Here is a 14,503-nt window from a genome sequence, read left to right as displayed (position 1 = left end):
ACTTGACCCAGCAGGGGTTACACTGGAGCAGCACTTCGTGTAACGCATTTATGTAAATGCATGCCATGTAACTAGTTCATACTCCAAAAACTGCTCTTTCAGTCAAGTATCATGAATCCCAAAATTGGATTTATTGTACCACTGAAACACAATAAGCTTCATGTCTTATGCACATGAACTGACAAGCATATCTGATGCAAACACATAAAAGGTCAATGCATGCAGTCTATTACTGACCACTGACTGAGGCCACGAAGTTACTCATTCACACTGGGGTGGCAACAGCTTTGATAGACCCTTAATCTTTGTCTTTGTTGAGGCAACTACATCAGAAATTGTGAAAGGAGAAAATGCTGCCTTCAGCACTAAAACAGACAAAAAACTAGACTGTACATTATTGCTGCCATGGAAATAATCATCTCTGATTTACTAAAAGCTTACTTAAAAAATTTGAAAACAACTTACTTGTCAAAAAGCCTCTTGCTCTCTTCTAGGGTTCAACCCTCCAAGACACTTGTGTGACAGCACATACCCCTAGCTGTCTCAGTGAGCTTAGCAACATTCAAACTGGGCAGCATTTCATAGAATCAGAGAACGGTTTGGGCTGGGAGGGACCTTCAAAGATCACCTAGTCCAAACCCCCTGCCATGGGCAGGGACATCTTGCACTAGATCAGCTTGCACAAAGCCCCATCCAACCTGACCTTGAACACTTCCAATGATGGGGCATCCACAACTTCTCTGGGCAACATCTTCCAGTGTCTCACTACCCTCATTGTAAAAAAAATTTCTTCCTTATGTCCAATCTAAACCTACCATCTTTCAGTTTGAACCATTGCCCCTTGTCCTGTCACAATTTATGTATTTCAAATCTTAACAGCACCTCAGAACTATTAAAAATAAATAAATTGACACCGTGACTCCTGGATAGTTTGGAAAGAAAACAGCGGGAGTTTGGAAAGTGAACCCAGGCGCCATGTGAGACACCACAACAGATGACAAGGAGGTGTGGAAATGCACTTCCTTCAAGACAGTCTCACTGCAAAATGCTGAGAGGCATCACGCCTCCATACCTGTTACTACGTGATCCCACAGCACTGCAAACGGCAAGTCAAAGTGACCTTGGCTAAACAGCCCCCCTTCCTGACCTGTGCCATATCCACTGCCCTCTGCCTCCGAACAGCAGAGGAACCCACCGGCAGGACCCAGCCATGCAAAACACGTCAACCAACCTCAAACACAAGTTTTGGCAAGCCCGCTTTCGTCGCATAAAGATGCCAGCACCCTGTAATATGCCCGGCAGGTGGAGGAGAAGCCACAGTGCTGCAGTATAATTAATGTTGCTTTTCAGCGGGGAGCTGGGGCGCAGTAAGCTGTAATGCTGTAATGCTTTCGGCAGAGCCCAGCCAGCAGCCTGTGCCGTCTGCTCCACCGCCCAGACGGCGTGGCCTGAAAGGGACCGCTGCCTGCACTGCTTTGTCCTCTGATAATTTTGCTTGAAGCCAAAACTGGCAGCAAACCAAGGTGTTCTCTCATGAGACTGTAAATTAATGTTGCTGAAGGAAACTGGCTAGTACTTCATGTGGCTCTGGGTTTGCTTTCCATCTGGTGTCGAACTTTGAATTCCCTCTACAGCTAGGAATAAAACAGGTGAGGTGCCTGGGCCACTCAGCACCCGCTACACATTACTAATTTCCTTTCATCCAGGCCTTTAAAAAAAAAAAAATCCCTGATCTTGCTACAGTTTTGAAATGTTATAGGGGGTTTTTTTGCACTTAAAAAAGCAGCTGTTATTTCTCTCCAGGCTTTGCAAACATTCTTCCCATTAAGTAACTCATTTACTGCTAGCAGCAGGCACAGCTTCCTCTAAAAGAAGCTAATACATTTTACACTTAAAAAACGTGGCCGTGGAAAAGAAACAGATGTATTTTAACCAAAGGTTCTCATTTTCAGCTCCTCGCTCCTCCGCCTCACAGACAAGGTATCTAATACGCCCTTCACTCTAGCCGCTGACCACCTAAATCAGCACGATGAATTGTCCCAGTGTTTTCATTAGGGACATAAAATCAATCTTTAACCAAGGACAAATAGCACTGCTTCCAGTTACATCCAAGATCACAGCTTCCAGTTCTGGAATTAAACGTCAATCCTGTCACTTTGTGGCTGCTTCCTTGTTTTCTGCCAAGATGCAGGGGGAAAGGAAGGCCAGTCCAGAGGTCATCAAAGATATTCAAGAAGTATAAAAGGAAAGAAACTATACAGCTACCTCCAACAAGAGATGAGACAGCATCTGAGCTTCAGATAGGTCTAGGCTCCTCTTCACATCACACACTTTTCAAAGCATGCTACCAACTCGAGAACTACTCCCATCACCATCTACTGGGAAACTCCCATTAATATCAACTGGAGCTAGGAAGAGATATTTTAGTACTTGCACTGGAAGTGGAGCCATTGATAGCTGCAGAACAGTTTTAACTGCTACACAAGGTTATTCAACTACCTGAGAAAAGCATGGATCTTTCTTCAAATATCTTTACTTTTCTTAAGTTCACGCTGATTGTGGTGGGAAGCTCTGTGGCTGGAAAAAAATGAGAGCCATCCCAAGTACTGCTCATCCCTTATGAGGACAAAACCCCAGCTGTCCCTTTACAATACGTGCAAGCCCCTTTGAAAGCAACACCAAAACCCGTGATACAGTCAGAAAGGTATTAGGAAAATGGAACATGACACACAGCTGCGACATGTATCACAAGTGAGCACAACACGTGCAAACACAGATGTACCCTGGTCTATGGTATCGGTTTCTTTGCTTATTTTGCATGCTTGACAAGTGACATTTTACCTCATGCTTTCCCAAGTCTTTCTGGAAGTAATTTCTCTATGCATCTCCAGAATGCCACCAACAAGGACATGATCAAAAAGTCTCCATTTGCTTGCCCTAAAATGTTCAAATTCTCTTCTACAGGAGAAAATGTATTAAAAAACCCCAAAGTCCCTGGTTCAATTCATTTTTTCGATTTAGTAGTTACTTGGAAAGAATTAGCTAGCCAAAAAATATGTCACTTTTGGCAAACAGAAGTATACACACCCATGTAAAAAAAAAAACCTGTCCTTCATTTTCAACTGTATGTCCACTGCCGAATCATCCTTTTCTTTAATTACAGCTGACAATTGCACAGATGTCTCCAACACAGTTTGCTCATAAAGACGCATTCATTGCAATGAGATACATGACAGACTTCACACTTAACAGTTGTCAACATAACTTCATTAATGTGTCTTGAGTATCCATTTGCCCACCCCCACCCACTTCAAAACCAAAATTAAAACCCGCTTTTCTTCTGTCATCACATCCTCCAACAACTATCACCACTCACTCAAGTGTTAGGAAAATAAGTCACCGCTTTTTCCATAATCTCCATCAACTAATGTTACTTCCAGCAAAACCAGTGTACAAACAAACTCAAAGTCACAAATGAAAGAAGCCGTTTTCATTTCCCAAGACCACAGCTATTTATCATGTTGACCCATCCAATTAAGTGGTATGATTCACCGATGACTAGTAGCACAAACATACATTCATGTCTTAAATTCTGTCAAAATATTACAAAATTAGACAGCACAGAGCAGCTACCATTGTCATTTTAATGATGTGCCCGTGATGACTGTAGCTGCCAAAACAGATGTTCCAGCGCTATATGAGCCCTTTTAATACATAAGGTATTTCCTATAAAAATAATTTTGCACACTTAGAAGACAACAGGGTGGTAGAGGTCAATTATAAAAAATATCTTTACTGGGTAGAAGAGACCTAGATGTTCTTGCTTATGAATGTCAGGCAAGCTTATCTTATGCACATGTGGGGCAGCAGCCCCAAATGGAAACAACAAAAGCTATGGGACTCTAAACAAGACAAATGCCCGTATTTCGTACTTGTCTAAACAGGAGCTGAGCACATGATGGAACATGTCTATAGATGGAGCCAACTATCTGAAGAGACGTTAGCAGATTTCTTGTTTCAAGTAAAGACATTTATCAGTCAAAACTACTTGTGACTCATGCTGAGATTAAGTTTTATATGAGAACAATCAATTAAACCACCCGTTTGTGTCATCATTGAGAAGACTGATAATCAACCTGCACACATGAACTTTGCCGTAAAGGTCTATTGACAGCAATAACCAGGGACTTGGTTACAACACTGCTAATTTTTTGTACTTTCACAGGAAGAAAAACAAAATGTTCAACTCTGGTACCTCTTTATAATTGCTTGAACTGAGGGAGGACTGTAAGGTAGAAGAAGTTCAAGCAGGATTCAGTAGATCCGCCTTACTCATGAGTCCTCCCTACTCATATCAGGCTTTGGATTTTGCAAGACGTTTGCATCTTTAAATTGCAGACGGAGCTAAGGGTGTTGTGAACCTCATAAGGGTCAAGCATTTGGTGACCTTCAGAGCCAGGAGAGTACTAGAACCTGAAGGGAATATCGATGCTAGGTGGGGCACCAGCAGAAGGAAATTTCCCTCTTTATTGGGATTTGGCTTAGGAGGGGTTCCCTTTGAATCCCTCCATTGGTGTTTCACTCTGCTCCTTTGCTCTCTTCCCTCTTTTGCACTGCAGATGTGTGCACATACATAGCTGTAACTTAAGACCCCAGCACCAATGAATGTCCTCCTGATTGTCAAGACAGGCCTCCCCACCACTGGGCTATATAGAGAGCATTTACCATCACAGGCAAGTGCCCTCATGAAACAATCAATGGTGTGAGACAATTTTTTCCCTGAGTTTCCCTCTCTCCTCCAGCCTCCCCGACCTTGTTTGATGGGAAGATGGAACATGGTAAGGGAAGGAAATTGTACAGCTGGAAGTTCCCCAGGAAACCTTGGAATAGCTCTCTGGTGGAAGAAAAACATCCATGGAAGTTATAAAATCACTTCTAAAACTGATACATCTGTATTGCAGGAAGTGTGTGGTGAATCTTTCATCATAAATGTGATTTGAATATATGTAGGCAATACAGTAAGACAAATTCAAGTTCTGGCAAATGAAGACTTTCTATTACTATATTTACTAAGTAAAAATTCAAAATTACACACAAGGACATGAGAAAAAAGCAGTCACACTGACAAAAGTGGTGGTGTTGGGTTTTTTTAATGTATTTATTTTGCTAAAAAATCCATCTAAACGCAAAAGCTTAATATAATGTTAACTGTGGTGCTGCTATTCTACCTGTATAATCAGCTTAATGCCTCTGAAGACTTAAATAATAGTGTAGCAATTATGTGATTGCACCTTAATGCCAGCTTTAAAATGAAGGGAAAAAAATCACTTCTCTATGCCTCACAGAAACAAGTAATTGCTTTAAATCCATCTTCCTTGAAAGCAAGCTGTAAACTCTCCAGTTTCAAAACAGACAGATGAATCTTATGCAATTTGTCTGGTTTCTAATTATTAAGATAATTCATAATAAAAACCTGGAGGGGGGAGAATTAGGTGCTAGGGAAAGATGTTTGGGCACACATCAACCACCAGAATGGATTGAGATCAGATGAAAAAGAGAGAACAGAATGGCTATTAAACTTCTGCCTAGTCTTCACTGGGGCTGTTGTTATAAACTTTGAGTACAGCTGCACTTAATGAGTTTGTGTAAAAGCAGGCATCATACAAATGGGAGAAAGTAGGAGCTTCATCCAATTAGATAAGAGAATTGGCCAGCAGCCTCCAACGAACTGAAAAGCTCTTCCAACTTCAGGGATGAGAGCTAATTATAACTCTATTTTTGTGTGTGTGCAATGCTACTAAATTATTAAGAAATATTGTCCTGTCAAAAAACTATGTCATATGCACTGACTTGATTATTACAGATAGAGTATTTGCCAGAGACAGGGCTGGGAAGTGATTAGCCTTGATAACAAGAGAAGTCATTCTGCCATCGAACTTCAGCGTGCAAAATGGCTTCCCTTCTTGAGTTTCTCTCAAAACTTGGGCAACAGCGTGGAATGGCAAGAATTTCTATTTCTTCTTCTTGGTAGTGAGGATGCAAGGAAGACACGCTGACATATAGGTAGTTGTGTGCCTGTTCAAGAAAGGTAACTCAAGAGATGTTCACTGTTGAAACTAACACACAAACTGGGGTATTTTTTCCCTTTTTTTTTTTTTTTAAACACACAATAAGACAAAGAATCAGAACTGAGCTAGACATGAACGGGCAGAAAGGTTCTCACTGTTGCTTGATAACAATAAGTACCTTGTCCAGGGAGCAGACTAAGCTACGGAGGAAGCAAGGGCACAATGTTCCTTCTGCTCCCCCTTTGTCACCCCCAAGCATGCCTCCTTAACACACTACGCTACAACTACTTAGGGTGTGCAACTCCCAGAAGCCATGGCCCAAACAGCCTTCTTGGCTCCGTGGCCAAGTAGGTCCTCCAGACACCTCCAGGCAATACTGTCCATCGAGTCAGGCAATTTTCAAGAAACAAATGACATTTTATGTAAGGAGAAAAAAGCGTGAGAGGGCATGTGCTCACTCTGTGCAAATGCATGTTGAGGGCGTCAGGGAGGGGAAGCGAAATTAGAGAATGTATTAATTGAATATTAGAAAACACATTTGAACTCCGGACCCTGCTATTTCACTTCACTTATGTCTCCTTTGGAATAAGTGCTTACGACCACTGCCAAACATCACTCCCGATAGCCTAGCTCCCACGTTCTGTGCTTGCTGACAACCTGTGCAGACTGTCATTATGAGTACGAAGCGTAGCTTGGTTTTCTTTTCGGGACAGGTAGAGCCACTGGGACTCCCTGAAAGAAGCCAGAAAAACAAGACAAAAAAGCCCCAGAGCAGCCAGAGCACACCAGAAGGCTGAGACTGCTAATGGGACAGCTGCAAACAAGGATGAAAGACTCAAATATAGGATTAAAAAGGGCAGTGGGAAGAGTCCAGAAGAGCACTCTGTTTGAATCTATCCAAGCCATACTTCCAAACTAATATATTTTCATTAAATTATCCTAGAAGCAAATAAACTAATTAACTTAGATTTATATCATCAGTAAGCCAACAGAGCCAGCGACATCTCAAGAGACTTACAGCAATCTTTTGAACTTTGAATGAAGGCTGCCAGTGCAGTTCCTAAAACTAATGCAGGCAAGAGAGAGGTCTAAGGCTTCTAAACACAGATTCAGCGTGTCAGTTTAGAAATGCTGAATAAAAGCAGTGGTGCCTTATTAAACGAAAAGCAAATCACCAAGAAATCAGCTTTCAGGGATCAGCTGAACTGCCGCATTGTACTCACACGAAAATTACCCAGCAGCTTTTTCTGAACCAAGAAACACAAATCAGTTTTGCTTAGCGAATGCAGGAGCCAAACTCTTCTATTGTGAGGGTTTCAATAGACGCTCAAATAACTCTGACAGCGTGGAGGGGGAAGGGTGTCTCTGACCCAGTTTCTATATTACAGCGTCGCTTGGGTGATGCTGGTACGAGTGTTCACAGCAGAACCTCTTTTCTTTAATTTTCCTCTCCTGCTTGCCCACCATCACTTTGTTTAAATAATCCACAGATGTTATCATGGGCTCAAGAATAAGATTAATTGAGCTTAATGATTGTTGGCGACTTCTTATATGCATTCAGCTGGTGATGTCTTCAGCACAGAGGCCCCTTTACACAGTGCGAGAGGAAAATTTACTTTTTTCTTTGGCTTTCTCATTTCATAGCCATTTTGAAAGTAGAGTTCTCATTTCTTCCTGACATCTTTGCCTAAAACCTCTTAACATGCCGTGAGAAATTTTGAAAGTCAGACCCTCTTCACCCAGTGGAACCTAAATGATTTTTTTCTAGGCTCTCCGCCAAGAAGTTTCTTGCTACTTCTCATGCCATTGATCCGGGAGAAGATGCAACTGCTCCTGTTTGTAGAACAACAAAAGCCTACAGAGGCAGGGAACTGGACTACCGAGCAAGGGGATAAATGCCTGAAAGAAAGGCTCCACGTGCACAGGTGGCAGGGAAACTGGGAGTCCACGTGTGCAGGCATGTAAAGGCAGTGTCCCCGCCAAGCACCTGGGCAAGAGATGTGACAGATGCACTGGGATGAAAACACTGAAAATCCAAGAGAGGCAAAATCCAAAGGATGCACATGAAGCTAAAATAACAGGTTCTTCCCACCGCAAGGGCTGAAATACACTTAGGAGTCTGAACATCCACAATAATAATTTTCTCTTTAAAAAGCCCTCACTGCTAGCCATGTTTCAATCTGGTTTTCAACAGATCTTGAATTATTATGAACCCTCACTTGTCTGCTTTGATATGTCACGAGCCATCACTAACCTGACAGCTCTCTGGCAGGCTTTCAAGCATCTTCAAAAATACAAAACCAACCTTGCTTCTAGTGCTTCCCCCACTTCCAGCTCCTAAAACAAAATCTAATTCAAGGGCTTGAAAAGAGCAGAATCAGAAAGAGAGCTCACCAATGTCCTGATAAAGAAAGCTGAAACTAAAAAGTTACACTGTCAAAAGCAATGGAATAAAGGGGAAAAGAAAAGCAGGAACGGTTTTATGTCAGCCCGTAGGCTGCACAGCGGTCCATGCCACAGCAGAGGTAACCAACCCTTGAGAAGCACACAAATAATTCTGCTGTGCATAGATTGGGATTACAGCAGGTGACTCCCAGCATGGGTGCGTGAATTTGGGGGCTACTGTGCAATCCGAACCCAAGCAGTGGAAGGAGGTGAGCCAGCAAAAACTGCTAAGGAGATCCCTGTTCAATCCTATCAGACAGTAAAGCAGCCAAAGACCTAAGGAGCCACTGTCGTCAGCCTCCCAGCTCTCTCTCTCTAACTTTCCTTGGCTAAGGAGTGTTGTTCAAAGTGCTGGTGCATGTTTTTTAGCGTTAAGGAGACTGGTCACTCTTGCACTAGTCAGTTATATTCAGAAGACAAAAAGAAAAGACTAAGACCGGAGAGGGGAAAGCCTGAAGAAAAGATGCAAAGTAATTTTTATTTTTCCATCAACAATACATTTGTATTCTCATCCCATTTGAGCAGGTCCCTTTTTTGCTTTCCTCCCCAGAAGCTGGGGGGAAAAGCCCTTTCCTTTTTTTTCCACTGGGGAAAAAGAGATCAATTGGAGCATTTAAATTATAAACCTAACTCATTTTGGTTTGAATCCAACAAACTTTACTTAACTTTCTCAAAATACACGCATTTTCTGCAAATGTTTTGTATCAGTTGAAAACTCATGTTTGTTAAGAAAATAGTGATGGTTAAAACTTTTGACCATTTCCAGTGATTCCTTCTTCATGAGAATTGTGGCACTTCCCCGGAAAACGTTAGCTAGTACACTAACTTCAGGACTGTTATGATCACGCGGGTGACAGAGGCATAATTCCCTCTGCTGCCAGAGACTTCCCTCTTGACTTTGGGCTATTCAGTTTGCCTCTATGCTCCTCAAATCCAGCTATAAAATGGGTATTATAGCAACTTGTACCTTACAGAAGCACCGTGGGCATAAAACCACTCATTATTGTGAAGCTCTTGCATACTGTGGAGGAAGAAGGTATAGAATACGTAATAACCCACATGAATTAGGCTTCAGAAAGATGCTGCAGAGGGTGATGGACTTGACTGAACTACGATCTACAACTGAGCAGAGCAGTGGTATTTCCTGAACGACCAAAGCCTTAAGACACTCTTACTCTTGCAAATAGCACCACAAAATCTCTAATGGATTGCAGATAGGCAGGACTTCTGTTTTATATCTCAGCCAGAAGACAAGAATCGTTCTGCTGCTCAATGGGATAAAAACATGCAGTGGGTCAGACAGACCAAAAGGAAAGGCAGCCAGTACCATGGAGTCAAGACCTACAGAATAAACACCGTCATTCCGAAAGCACTTTAATTTTATCTCCAGTGGAAAAGCCAGGCTCGGCCTTGCTTTGCTAATGGCATATGAAGAGTTCACTGCCTGATGCAGTATGCCTGTGACGTTGCTGCAACATTTGCAGCTCCCCTCCTGCAACCTAAAGCATGTTTTCTGTATGCAGCCTTAGCAGAAACCTTTTCCTGACAAGAACTGATCTCATTTACTTGTTCGTCTTCGACATCCCTCGGCTAGATTCAGGGCGGTCTATTTGCCTTTCTCTGAAGGCTCCCTCCCTTCACACACCGGAGCTGAACTGGATGTGGTGAGGCCGGTGGCATCCCAGTGCAAACACATGCTAACGGGCACCAGCCGAGAGCCCAGTGCCCTCCTCCTCCTCCTCCTCCACAAATTATCAGCAGTACCTGGTATCGGACCTGGCGGGGAAGCGGAAAAAGAGAGAAAAACTGAGAAAAGTGAACCAGATTATTAAGGAGTAAAGAATGGCAGATGAAACTAAAAATAGTCCCCTCGGCAGTTGTAAAGGAAATTCGTTTGACAGGAGGCTGCTTCTTTTGTCGAGAGTGGTTTGTTATGCAAGAGACGATACCAACACCGGCTCGTCTTATCTTGGTTGTCAGTTTAACTGACAAAAAGGAGCAGGGGTTAACATCACTGGAGCCACAGCCAGTCTTAACATTTGTCTGTTTTCATGCATGTGCGTGTTTTAAGAGGCAGCCCAGGGATTAATAGTGGCAAGAAACTGTGGTGCAAGCTCAGTTAAGCAATTTCACAAAAATCTTAAGAGTACTCACTCGGTTTTAAAGGCAATAATTAAGCCCCTGCCTGCTGCTGGTTTTGTTCCCCTGACTCCTGCTTCAGCGATCCCAAGAAGGGGATCATGGTGACTTTCCCACACAACAGAAAACTTAATGCTCGCAAGTTCTTCCACACACAGGCAGCAGGGGACAACCTTGCTCCTACTCTGCTTTTCCAGTTCTCGAGGTAGATCACCCAAAACACGCAGAGCCTTTTGGATATACCAAAATGCAAATTTAAATTTAAAAAGTTGTTTCATTTTCCCCCCACTCCTTCCTGATGCTGAGCCTTCAATAGCATTTACACCTCTACGTACGAAGGTAAGAAATAGGAAGGAAGAGGCTTTAAAAGGCACCACCTTAACATCTCCTCTCTTACAGAAAAGAAGTCACTGTAAAACCAGGAGGGAAGAGGGAAAAACAAGGCCATCAGGAGCTTCCCTGACAATTGCCCGCAGGAGTGCAGGTGAGCCTGTATGTTCCTCGTTAATGTGCCTTCTGGCATGCCTGCAAGCTTTTAGACAGCCTGGTGGTCACGGCTGCCAATATCTGCTGGTGAGGAGGTATGCAAATCACAGCCTGTCCAAGTTAAACAAGTGAAGGCCAGGACTCTGAAAAACTCAAGAGACACATATATGTGCACACACAGTGCGTGGGAGTGAGCACTTGGGTATGCTGTAGGTGCAAGGGAAAACAACTCTTATTAGTCTTCTCTTCATCGGACTTGCCTGAAACATTCATTTTTAGACCAAGTACGCCACACTAAACCATGGGTTAGTTGAAAACAGGACACTCACAGTCTTTCCTCCATTCCTCTTTTCTGAGGAAATGTTCGGCAGTGCAAAGACAGCAACACAGAAGTCCTGTCTCCTTGGTGGGTAACTGAAGTCATCCTCTCTGTCCCAAACACCAAAGTGTTTGGTAGAAAAATAAGCAGCAGAATAGAAGTTAAGTTGGTGGAAAGCCCCTGTTGAAAAGTAGATTGCAGCTTTGTACTTCAGGTTGAAAATGTGCACCGGGTTGAAATACTGTGGACTTCTTTTGCAAACTAACTTAGAAATAACTTGATCCGTTTCCCGCTCGGTGCGGGAAGACCTCAGTGGCGGATTCTGCCCTACACCAGACCCACCTGCCATGAACTTCTCGGGCCACAGGATGCCACTGTTGCATTTCTTTTTCAGGGGGTCAAAAGAAACGGCGACAAATTGTTTGCGTGAACCGGACACCTACATTTAATGCCTCTTTTCCCTTCTTAACGCGTACAATCCCCAACGTTACAGCCCCAGACAGACCGACCAGATGTAAATAGCTCAGAGCTGCACAGGATTATGTGTTTTGATCAGGAACAAAATGTTTGCATACCTTTTAAGGCTAGATTACTGAACCCAGCATCTCCATGTTCATAAATTTGCTATGCACAAGAAATATTTCCAATGGCTGCCAGGAGTGTTGACTCCAACCCTGACAGTTTCGACCACAAAACAAATATCCCCTGTTACTGAATTTTATCTACATCCAGATGAGAAAAGAAAAACACTAGATGGGAGAGTAGATTAAATGAGAGAGAAGGCAGACTGCTCATAATTCCTACCTCTTGTAAAAGAGGGAAGAGCTCCTACCACGTTAATAAAACTTCATAAATATTTTACTAATATAAAATGGAATGTAATGTATTCATGCCCGGAGACAGGGACATGGTGTGAGCTCCCAGATAGCTCCTCTTGCTGCAGTTTTGTGCAATTTGCAAGCTGGCACCCAGAATCATAAGCCCAGGTCTACTGAGACCTCCGGGTCGGTCAAGACCAAGGCACCTCACAAAGGTCCACCAGTGTGAATTTTAAGAGCAGTCAAGACTGCAAAGATCTGCACAGGGTCTAAATGTCCTCTGAAAGCAAATTTCAGTCCTAAAATACTTTTACATATAAGTGGTAAATTATTATAGAAAACTAAGCATGGGATTGCAGATAGTCTCCAAGATCTACTCAGACAGGGGTTCCCCCAAGTTCAGCACAACACAGATGGAATTTGTGAGAAAGGACTGTTAAGAAATGAGGGAGAAATTTTAATGCTAACAGTTTCTCAGATTTCAAAAGCCGTTTTGGTTTTGCTCATCATTTTAGAAGGGGAAAAATGGCTTCAGCCTACTACAACTCTGCTTAAGAGCAGTGGAAAAAGAAAATGAATGATAAGGTTTCAGATACAGCTTGGGTGGCCAGCAACAGCAGAACTTGAGGGAAGGCACCATGAAAGTGACAGCTGTGGTGATGCAGAGTATTACTGAGGCTGGTGTTACAGCTCCGTACTTCAAGCTGACATAAATACGAAGGGGCCCACAGATAACAGTCTTTTGGGATTCAAGGCTTCAGTAGAAATATCCTCACTGCCTTCAGCCTGTTTTGGATGTGTCCCAGAAGCCAGCTATTCCCCAGCCAGAGTCTAGACTCAGTGTGACAAAATCCCACTTTTCAGAAAACCGTGTTGTAAGCTCTTTAAATCAGAACTAGGCAATGGCTCAGAAGATGCTGGCAAGGACTCAGCCTTGGAAAAGAAACAACTACCAATCAAACAATTCACACGTCACCAAAGACAACAATAAAAGAAGCCTAAGGATGGTTTCCATTGCTTTTAAAAACAAGTATTTGTAATAGCACACATCAAGGATACAATATTTATATTAATGCAGTCATGATTGTTTAAATTTCTTTTGCTGAAGCAGTATTTGGTGTTGTGATGGCTTTTTTCCACTAGGACAGAAAAAATTGACCAACACATAACCAATTACTTAGTTCCCAACTTTATCTCCCATTCCAAAGACCAGGGATTTCAAAATCTCTTTAAGGAAAGAATGAAAGAATAAAAAAAAAAAAAAAAAAAAGAAAAGGAAGCCTTCAACCCAAATTCTTTTCTTGCTGTTTATAACAATAAACAACAGATTTCATGTAAAAGCAACACCAAGAGGGTAGAAAAAAAAAATGTTCCAAAGCTAATTTTAGTCCTGCTGATCTCAGAGCTTAGTGTTTCTGTCAGACTGAACAGACTCCAGTGGTGCCCTGCCTGCCTGGCTGGAGAAATCTGTCCCTGGAGGTCTATTTACGGCACCTTGTACCCTACACCTAGATTGTTTTTTAGGGGTTTTTTGATTGGTTTTGTTACACTGGAGCAAGCATCCAGGACTGCATTGATCCAAGACACAGATGTGACCTACTCAAGCAAATTACCAGAAAAAAAAATCAAAATGGTTCACACTTCATCTTCTGCAAATCAGTCCCTCTGGACTTCAGCAGCTAGCCAAAATTCAGTCCCAAAAGTCATTTCTATTAAAAGGAGAAATTGATGACAGAATCAGGTGTATCTTTGATACAAACCTGTCTGCTTACATACAACACAGCATCCTTTTACCTGCAACAAGGTAAGAACAAATGATGAGAACGTTTTCCTTGATGGTTCTCATCCAAATTCAGCCTGTACCATAACCAATCCCTTCATGAGCTCCTTCTACTTTTTCGTCCTTAGAGACACATTCCTACTGCTACCTCTGGCTGTTTCTCCCTAATCAGCACCATTTTCCGTGGCTTGTTTCACTGGTTCTTATGTCATATATAGGCAACTCCAGCAATCACTACCTCAATGCCTTCTGTTTGCTTTATGAGTTCCCAGGGAAAATCCCTTTGGTCACATAGTTAAGTTTTTAATGTAGATCTCACCATGTAATTCTGGGTTGGTTGCAACCCCGTTACTTCAATTACCTGGTTCCATAATGACTCTAACCACTTTTTAAACACTTACCTTGCCTGTCACTGAATTTTACCCAGTCCATAATCATATCCCTTCAG

Source organism: Nipponia nippon, unplaced genomic scaffold (assembly GCF_047370975.1).
Source record: "Nipponia nippon isolate SJK-2023a ecotype South Korea unplaced genomic scaffold, ASM4737097v1 scaffold_1, whole genome shotgun sequence".
Taxonomy (NCBI): Eukaryota; Metazoa; Chordata; class Aves; order Pelecaniformes; family Threskiornithidae; genus Nipponia; species Nipponia nippon.
This window is presented reverse-complemented; position numbering follows the sequence as displayed.